Below are 10,756 nucleotides of genomic sequence, written 5' to 3' on the forward strand. Positions count from 1 at the left end.
CTACTACCATTCGGCTTGTTCTGTCAATTGCTTTGTCTCATAACTGGATTATTCGGCAACTTGACGTACACAATGCCTTCCTCAATGGCGACTTATCTGAGGAAGTATACATCAAGCAACCACATGGTTTCATAAGTGATCAACACCCTGATCATGTGTTACTTCTGCATAAGGCACTGTATGGCCTCAAGCAAAGTCCTCACGCATGGTTCTCAAAGCTCAGTACCTATTTAATACAATGGGGCTTTTCCAATGCAAAATCTGATACATCAATGTTCATTTTCCGCAGCTCACATACTTTAATTATCTTTCTTATTTATGTTGATGACATTATTGTAACTGGCAATAGCCCTGCAACCATTCAACACTTCATTACTTGTTTAAACACTCAATTTGCACTTAAAGATCTAAGTGATCTATCCTTTTTCTTTGGCATTCAGGTGGCTCGCTCATCAGATCACTTACATTTGTCTCAGTCCAAGTACATTCATAGTCTACTTGAACGTGCACAACTCACTGACTACATGCCAATTCACTCTCCAATGGTTGTTGGCGCCTCGTTGTCCCTCACTGACGGACAATCACTAGACAACCCCTCTGAATACAGAAGCCTAGTTGGTGCCCTCTAATATTGTATGCTGACCAGATCAGACATCAGCTTCAGTGTCAATAAGCTCTATCAGTTCATGCACGCCCCAACAACTTCACCCTTTCAAGTAGCCAAACGCCTCTTTTGGTACTTCAAAGGCACGATCAATCATGGTATTCTTCTAACCAAGTCTTCTGTTTTGGCTTTAACTTGCTACACAGATGCCGATTGGGCCAGTTTCCTGGATGACAGACGAAGCACGAGTGGATTCTGTGTCTTTCTTGGTTCTAGCCTTATTTCATGGAGCTTATCCAAGCAAAAGGTAGTCTCTCAATCCAGTGCCGAATCAAAATATCGTGGTCTATCCAATGCTACCACTGAGGTACTATGGATCCAATCAGTTCTCACTGAAATTGGTGTCAATCGAATCTCCACCCCTCTGCTGCTCTGTGACAACCTCAGTGCCACATACATGGTCGTCATACCTATGCTTCATAACTGGAAAAAATATCTTGAGATTGATCTTCACTACCTCAGAGAAAAGGTTGCTTCCAAAAGCCTTTCAGTTAGATTCCTCCCCTCTGAGGATCAGTTGACCGACATCATGACAAAAACCTTACCAAGTCCTCGCTATCTCAGTTTGAAGACCAAGCTTACAGTCGCGGTAGCTTCTTGTTCGCTTGCGGGGGGATGATAAACGAGTGTCACGTCATTGAAAAATATAACAAATTTTCCATTCGTTTTCTGCTTTTTTCTTCAGCTTTCAGGTTCCACTATTTGGTTGTTAAATTTGTGTTTTCTCTTTCATGGTTGTTATGTTGGACCATTGATGTTATGCCATGTGGCATTTTATATGTTAATAAATAGTGTTACATGACGAGCCATATCGATTGTTGAAGGCTGATCGTTTTAATACATTTCTTCTAACGTTTATTCTCTTTACCTATCGTGTAGCTAATTGTCTCTATCGTCTACATCCTATCGTGTACTATCCATCATGTACACTCTCGACCCATCGTGTAGTATCTTCCTCATCGCCTACAGGCTCAACCCAATCGTGCAGTCTCCTTTGTCGCCTCTATCGTACACTTTCACCTCTATCGTGTAGACGCTTGCCTTTGTCATTTAAATATTTGTCAACGATCGTTTAGATATTTGACAACGATCGTTTACTCTTTCAACAACGATCGTTTAGCCTTCACTTCTCAACAATCGTTTAGTCTTTGACAATGATCGTTTAGTCTTCACTTCTCAACGATCGTTTAGTCTTTGACAACGATCGTTTAGTCTTTGCTTCTCTTCATCTCTTACACAATCAATCCATATAGTTTATCTCCAAGTTTGTATTAAACTACATTTTAGCCTTCTTCCTCGATGAACATCCACTGCTGATGTCGTCCTCCCACTACGATGATGACTCAACCTCTTGCTAGAGACGAACGACAACATTCCCCATCACCAACAATGATAATGAGTCAATGATGATCATGAAACTTTAAACCCACGATCAAATGACGAAGTCCCTTCTCAATTGAGCTTCCTTAAAAAGGTGTGATAGGAATTTTCTTCTCTGACCCATTTGTTTAATTGGACAGTATGAACTATTCTTCTTCTCACTATTTGCTCTTGATTTTACATTGTTGGTTTTCAAGATATGAACCTCGGGTGAAATTGAAGTAATATTCTCAACCTAGTTGATAATCAATTCAATTAGTCAATTCCTCTTCATTTCTTCTGGTGTAGCTCAATGAAGAAGGAGAAAGAAAGAAAGAAACTTGAAAGAAAATTAAGGAAGCCATCAACTGATGGAAAACTCTCCATGTTGGGAATGATATGCTTAAATGGGCTAAGAACTCACTGCACTATTAAACTAAAGATGATCTTTTGGGCTTAAAGAAACCCAGACCCTATACTGAATACCAAATACCACCTTAGTTGAAAACACAAACACAAATTAGTGTGCTGAAAGCACAATCCGTGTGAAGAAAATCTCCACCCTACACCTTGACGGTTGTGATTAGAAATAAGCACTTCTGAAGTTTTATAGAACTCAAATGACTATTCCTATCTTTTCTTTGTTGTAGAGAAAACCGAGAGAAAAGAAAGAGAGAATCTGAGGGGAGATAATACCGGAAATCGCCTGGACGATGAGGCTGCTATCGTCTAGCCGATTGGAGGTAAAACAAGGAGCATCTAGACGATAAGGGAAAAGTCGTCTANCCGGAAATCGCCTGGACGATGAGGCTGCTATCGTCTAGCCGATTGGAGGTAAAACAAGGAGCATCTAGACGATAAGGGAAAAGTCGTCTAGACGATGAAGGTTTTACTGAAGATCGTCTAGATGATGGGGTTCTAAGTCGACGATAGTCTACATAATAGAGGTGCTGAGGTAAACGATCAATGGAAAAACGATACACGATCGATGGCTAAATGGTAAACGATAGAACAAAGATGATCGATGAAGAAGATGAATACGATGATTTACGTGGTTCGGCCAAGGATAACCCACGTCCACGGAGAAGCTGATGGGATTTTTTTTATTAGGGGAGTTACAAGATAAGTCTTTAGCCTTTCTTGAACACTCTGTATTTTGACTCTCTTACTTTTACATGTAGTTACAAAATGTATATAAAGGCAGCTTGTATGTAATTGATTCCTAGCAACCTTGAAGTTGTTTTCATCTTTCTGTAATAACAATCTCCACTTTGAAATAAACTTCAAGTGTTTCTTCAGCTTCTCTGAACTGTCTGTCTTCTTCTTAACCTTTGTCTCTCAGCTCAAACCCTATAATATCAAGGCACTTCTGAAGTTTGAGCTGAGTGATTGTCTTTGTCAACATCTTGGAGGCATTCTCTGAGGTATGTACTTTCAGAACTTCAACTTATTTTGCTTCTATCTGTTCTTGAATGAAATGATATTTAACATCTATATGTTTAGTTCTGTTATGGTACTGAGGGTGCTTAGATAAATGTATGGTGCTCTGATTGTCACAAAAAAAATTCACTGTATTCTGTTTTATCACGAAGTCACATAGGAGACCCTTTAGCCATAGACCTTCCTTTACTGCCTTTGAAAGGGCAATAAACTCTGCCTCAGTAGTAGAAAGCGCTACTACTAATTTTAAAGTAGCCTTCCAGCTTAGGACACACCTTCTATATAGGAAGATATACCCTAATAAGGATCTTCTCTTGTCTAGATCTCCAGCATAGTCAAAGTCAACATACCCAATCAGCTTTGGTTCACTGTCTGGAAGCTGTTGGTACATTAGTTTAGCATTAGAAGTACCCTTAAGATACCTCATTATCCACTTAGTTGCCTCCCAGTGTCTTTTATCCGGATTAGCCATATATCTACTCACTAAACTAGTAGCATAGGCAATGTTAGGTCTTGTAGACACCATTAGATACATTAAGCTTCCAATAACTTGGGAATAGGGGACTGTTGACATTACTTCTGATGTTCAATGTCAGATTCTTTAGGTGAATTCTCTGTTGAGAGTTTGAAATGGTTAGCTATAGGAATAGATACTAATTTGGCCTCTATCATGTGATATTTCTTTAACAATTTCTGGCAATATTGTGACAGATCAATGCTTAGAATACTTGCTTTTCTGTTTATGATAATATCAATGCCTAGTATTCTTATTGCATTGCTCATGTCTTTCATTTCGAATTCTAACTTGAGTGAATCTTTTACTTTATTTAACTATTTCATAGTTGCTCCTTATAAAAGCATGTCATCCACATATAGTAACAAGTAGATAGGATGAGTATAGGTATCTGTGTTTATGTAAACACAACTGTCATAGAAGCTTTTATAAAAGCCATTCTTTTGCACAAAATCACTAAATCTTCTGTTCCAACATCTAGGGGACTGTTTAAGGCCGTAGATAGACTTTTTGAGTAGGCATACATAGTCTTATTTCCCTCTAATCTCATACCCCTTAGGTTGGCTCATATAGATAACTTCCTCTAGGAAGCCATGTAGAAAAGCTGTTTTAACATCAAGTTGCTCCAACTCTAGGTTATTCTGAGCATTAATAGACAACAACAATCTGATAGAAGTCTGCTTGACCACTGGAGAAAATATCTCATTGAAATCAACACCCGACCTCTGTGTAAAACCCTTAGCAACCAACCTAGCTTTATATCTAGGTCCTTGATCATTAGGGAAACCTTCCTTCAATTTGTATACCCATTTGGATGCAATTGGCTTGCATCCTTTTGGCAAAGGTGTCAACTCCCAAATGTTGTTTCTTACTAGTGAATTAACTTCTTCATTCATTGCTTCTATCCACAACTTAGCTTTAGGACAATTCGCTGCTTCTTCAAAGGTTGAGGGTTCTAGATCATTAGATAAATCAGAAGCATTCAAAGCTAAGTAGTCTTCATACCTTGAAGGTGGCACAATAGTTCTTTTCTGCCTATCTTTAGCTAGGTTGTACCCCCTCAAATATGGTTCTTCTTGCTCAAGATCAGTAATGGCATCTTCTACTTCTTCTTCAAGATGAGGTAGTTGATCAAAAGGTGATTCAGAGCTTGAAGGATCAGAATTAGGGTTAAGAACTTGCTCCATCTCAATTTTATCATTCTTCATTTGAGGTGCTGTAACATTAGAATTAGATCTCTACATATACATTTCATCCTCCCTGAAAACAACATCTCTACTGGTGATACATCTCTTCTCTGTAGGGTGCCACATTCTAAACCCCTTAACACCTTATGTGAAGCCTAAAAACATACATTTCACAGCTCTGGCAGCTAATTTCCCTTTACTCTAATGAACAAAGCCAGTGCAACCAAACACCCTTAGGTTATTTAGGATAGGAGGTTGTTTGGTCCACCTTTCTTCAAGGGTTGAAAGTTGAGAGATGCATGGGGGCATCTGTTTAGTGTATAGACAGTGTATGAGGCTGCTTCTGCCCAAAATTTCTCAGGAAGTATAGCATCTGACAATAGGCTTCTTACTCTCTCCATTATAGTTTTGTTCAATCTCTCTGCCACCCCATTTTTCTGAGGTGTATACCTAACTGTCTTGTGTCTAGTAATACTATACTGTCTACAAAAAACATTGAACTCCTCTGCATAGTACTCAAGCCCATTATCAGTTCTTAGATGCTTAATTTGACAATTAGATAATTTTTCAACTATAATCTTCCATTCTTTGAACTTTGCGAAAACTAAATCCTTAGATTTAAGGAAATAGATCTAACACTTTCTAGAATAGTCATCAACAAAGGTTAAGAAAAACCTGGCTCCACTTAAGGACTGGAAAGGTGAAGGACCCCATAGGTTCGAATGCACATAGTCAAGGATGGCCTTGGTTGTGTTTGAGCCTTCACAAAACTCTGCCTAGTAGCCTTCCCTATCACACAATATTCACAAAAGAATAGGCTCTAATGAACTCCCTTAAGTAGAATTCCCTGATTGGCAAGAGCTTGTAGACCTTTGGCACTAATGTGTGAGAGTCTTTTGTGCCAAAGATCTCATTCAGTAGGTTGCTTCTGAGTCACAATCAAAGTTGAGTGAATTTTCTGAACTCCTTGAACAACATACACACCATTAATCTTCACCCCTCTGAGGATAGGCTTACTGTTTTCCAAGACTTCACAATAACATTCCTTACCTCTGCATTCACAGCCAATAGAATCAAGCATGCCTAATGAAATTAGATTTCTCTTCAGCTTAGGCACATGTCTGACTTTCCTCAATAGCTTGACTGTTCCATCTTCAAGTTTCAGTGAGACTGAGCCAATTCCAACCACTGGACATGAGTTATTATTACCCATGTAGAAAGATCCTCCATCCAACTCTCTATAGGTACTAAACTAGTATTTGTGGGGTGTCATGTAGAAAGAACACCCTAAATCTAAAACCCAATCTAGGTTCTTATTAACTTCTTCTTCTGCCTTCCAATTAGAGGTAGCCAAAGTATCTGAATAGAAGAAAGAGTCCTCACAAACTGAGGCTTCACCTGACTGATTAGGTTAGACTTTCTATTGAGGTTGTGGTTGCTTATTTTTCTGCTCATTCTTCCACTTCAAAGTTCGGCAATCCTTGATTAGATGTCCAAGTGTTTTTGCAATATTTACATCTAACCTTGGATTTTTCTTTTCCCTCTTCTGTTGAGCTTTGTTTTCCTTTTTCCTTATTGTTCTGTTTTGACTTACCCTTGACAAATAAGCCCTCTACACTAGGCTTGTCTTCCTTGCTAGTTATAAGCTTTATTTCTCTGATTTTAAGAGTTGAAATGATAATATCAGTGGTTAGGGAATCTCTCCCATATTTTAGGGCAGTCTTCACATCTTTGTAGGAATCCAACAATGAGTTGAAAAGCATAAAGGCTTCATTATCTACCTCAATCTCTTCTCCTTGAGTCTTGCATTCAGTAGTTATCCTCTTGAAATCATCTAGATTCTCTGTCAAGGATTTAAAAGCACTCATCTTGAAGGTAAAGAATCTTTCCCTTAGGAAAAGTTTGTTGGGCAGATTTTTAGTCTTATAAAGCTCATTCAACTTGCTCCACATCTTAAAAGCTGTCTCTTGGTCGATCACTTGCCTTAGGACACTGCCAGACAAGTTTAAAACCAGTGTTCCATGAGCAATTAGCTCCATGTTCTCTTTTTCTTCTTCAGTTGCAGTGATTGGCAGCTTGGTTGGATCCTCTAGGGCCTTATGTGCTCTTTGTTGTCCCAGGATGGCCTTGATCTTGGCTTTCCACAAGACAAAGTCTCCTTTCCTATCGAATTTTTCAATGTCATACCTTGGTACTGCCATATTTGATTCAAATTCTGTCTGAAAAGCTCCAAGATTTTGCTTCTTTAGAATCTTGATTAATCTTGGAGCTTTCTTGCAGGCTTTGAAACCACTTGTTGGGCTTGATATGCTTAAATGGGCTGAGAACTCACTGCACTATTAAACTAAAGATGATCTTTTGGGCTTAAAGAAACCCAGGCCCTATACTGAATACTGGATACTACCTTAGTTGAAAACACAAACACAAATCAGTGTGCTGAAAGCACGATCTGTGTGAAGAAAATCTCCACCCTACACCTTGACGGCTGTGATTAGAGATAAGCACTTCTGAAGTTTTGTAGAATTCAAATGACTATTCCTATCTTTTCTTTGTTGCAGAGAAAACCGAGAGAAAAGAAGGAAAGAACCTGAGGGGAGATGCTGTCGAAAATCGCCTAGACGATTAGGCTGCTATCGTTTAGCCGATTGGAGGTAAAGCAAGGAGTCATCTAGACGATAAGGGAAAAGTTGTCTAGACGATGAAGGCTTTACTGAAGATCGTCTAGACGATGGGGTTCGAAGTCAACGATGGTCTACACGATAGAGGTGCTGAGGTAAACGATCAATGGCTAAACGATACACGATCGATGGCTAAATGGTAAACGATAGAACAAAGAAGATCGATGAAGAAGATGAACACGATGATTTACGTAGTTCGGCCAAGGATAGCCTACGTCCATGGAGAAGCTGATGGAATTTTTTTTATTAGGGGAGTTACAAGATTGATACAAGATAAGTTTTTAGCCTTTCTTGAACACTCTGTATTTTGACTCTCTTACTTTTACATGTAGTTACAAAATGTATATAAAAGCAGTTTGTATGTAACTGATTCCTAACAACCTTGAAGTTGTTTTCATCTTTCTATAATAACACTCCACGTAGCTAAGATACACCATACACATTGCTTCTTTGAGTTTAGAGTAATTACCCATTTTTTAACATCTTTCTTTCACATCCAAAAAATGAATTAAGGATGAAAGTAGGAGAAATTCTCTCAGTTGAGGAATTTTGAAGAATGAAGAAGAGATAAAGTTGAAGTAAAGAAGAATAAGATGACCCAAGGAGGGAATCACAATCTTATTGAGAAATAACAAAGGTAAATTTACAATCTCTCAAATATGAAACTCTTTTAAATCTCTTTCTTCTATTTTCTCTCTTATATTTATACAGAGAGTTTAAACTCAACGTGGAAGGAGCAGTTGGTCGCAATAACTCAACGACCTTAATGTATTGCCTGAGAGTATTGGTAGCCTATCATGCCTCATCCATTTAAATAGTTTTCCAAAACAATGAGTTTTTTAGTTGATTATCCCACTTAAACTCTTTTTAATTCACTTTACTAATTTAATCCTTTCCTTTCATGTTTTAACAAGGCTTTCAAAATGTATTCTCTTCGTAGAAATTTTATCAATTCCACATTCAATGAAGAACTGTTGTGCTGTTGCAGAGTTATATATGAGGTACCGTTCCATCCATTATCATACACTTGGTTTAGATTGCAATACTTTTTTATATTATGCTCTTTTTCTTCTTTTAACATTTTAGTTTGATTGAGTATTTTGATTTCAAATTATAAGCATAATTCAGTTAGTACACTAGTAGTGGAGATTGAGACACTTTCTCATTTGAGAACCCTTGGATCTTCATTCAAACCAGGTAGTCAGTTCATCTACTGATACTTATTACCAATATTTTTCTTCACCTCTATAAATGAATAATAGAGAATAAATTATTAAAGAGGAAAGTAGGAATTGAAAAACTGTTGGAGGAAACTTTACTACTCCTTGAAATATTTGCTAGGCTAAACCTGAGATAAGTGAGTATTCAAACATAAATAAATTCTCCCTTGATTTCTTCAAGCTCTCCCATTGCTCAATTATATATATATATATATATATATATTATATATATAATATATATATATATTTGTTAGTATATATAACACTATATTTTTTTAATAGATAAGTGAGGATTGTCAATAAATCTAAACGATCGTTTAGCCTGGACTACACGATGCGACCAACCCTTGGTTTCCTTCCTTGATGTGAACAACATCTCCATACTTTGAAGCTTCATCACAAACAACTTTTACAGACTCAAACACTTTAAATACAGACTCGATAGCAAATTAATTATGCCAAAAACGCAAGGGTCCTTACAAATTAACTTGAAATGTAAAGAAAACTTTAACAAACATAGGCAATCATCTCGAAACATCCATCAATTCACATCTACAACTACATCTAACACTTAAACGCATTGTAGAAACATAAAACCCACCAAGACTACAAATGTAATTCAATACATCAATGGAATTTGGAATATCGGAACAACTTGGCTCTAATACCAATTGAAGGAACTCTTCAAATAGAGAACCAATGAGTGGAAGCAGATCGTTCCAAATCCCATTGTGAAAGAACATGAACATTTACAAACTAACAACACAATTATGCATCAAAATAAAATTACAGCATGCTTCAAAAGAAAAAAACAAGAGATCGAGCAAACATACCCTTAAAGAATCTTTTCTTCTAGTACTTCCTCGATCAAACAGCCAAGAGTCCAACAGCACGAACGCAGCATGAGCAAACCAGTGAACAACAAGAACTGTAGAATCCTCAAACACAATCGAGTTAAACTCGATACTCGACCCTTGAATGCAAACTTGACACTACCACGAGACTAACTTGATATTCTCGGTGTGAGAATCCATGAGGTGTGGACTTTGTTTGGATTTGATAGAGGGAAGAAGGAACTGAACAATCGTGTAGACAATCGAGTAAGTGGGAGAAGGTAGAAGTCTATCGTTTAAACTTGGGTACTCGATTGTTTAGTAGCGGGTAGATATCGTTTAAAAAAACTCGATGCTTGATCGTTTACTCTCTCAACGCTATCATGTAGCTTTTTCTTGCTGTGCATTCAATTATGAAACAATGAAAACGATTTTCATTTTATCCATCAGTTATCAAAAACTGATTATAACTTCCCACTAATTCGGTTATTAGGAGAAAAAATCGAAAATCATTTATCTTATAATTGATTTAATTATAAATAAATATAATAACTAATTTATCATATTATATTTATAATCTATAGTTTTAATATCATATCATATGTAATATATAAACCATAGTTTTTTTCTCGTTGTTGACATTTAGTATAAATCATATTTATATTAAATCCTCCAATTAATGTATCTAATACATCAAATCAATTATATCATATATAATCAAATTCCCTCTTGTTAATTTGAAAACTTCAAACTAACCCAAAAACTGATTCTCAACATGGATCCATTGAGCTACCAAGGGGTCCTTATGAACCTACAGCCTAAAGCTCCAACGGTACGTGAATAACTGATTAAACTCTTTAA

At 37.1% G+C, this 10,756-nt stretch overlaps 1 long non-coding RNA gene across 1 annotated transcript; it reads right to left on the reverse strand.

Annotated features, from left to right (window-relative positions):
• Positions 1-9,007: 9,007 nt before the first annotated feature.
• LOC120078080 lies at positions 9,008-10,504 on the reverse strand. Its single transcript, XR_005481913.1, has 2 exons — positions 9,896-10,504; positions 9,008-9,453 (listed from the first exon to the last, which is right to left on the reverse strand). It is a non-coding gene; the product is annotated as an uncharacterized LOC120078080 (long non-coding RNA).
• Positions 10,505-10,756: the final 252 nt, after the last annotated feature.

The sequence above is a fragment of the Benincasa hispida genome, chromosome 5 (assembly GCF_009727055.1).
Source record: "Benincasa hispida cultivar B227 chromosome 5, ASM972705v1, whole genome shotgun sequence".
In the NCBI taxonomy this organism is placed as follows: domain Eukaryota; kingdom Viridiplantae; phylum Streptophyta; class Magnoliopsida; order Cucurbitales; family Cucurbitaceae; genus Benincasa; species Benincasa hispida.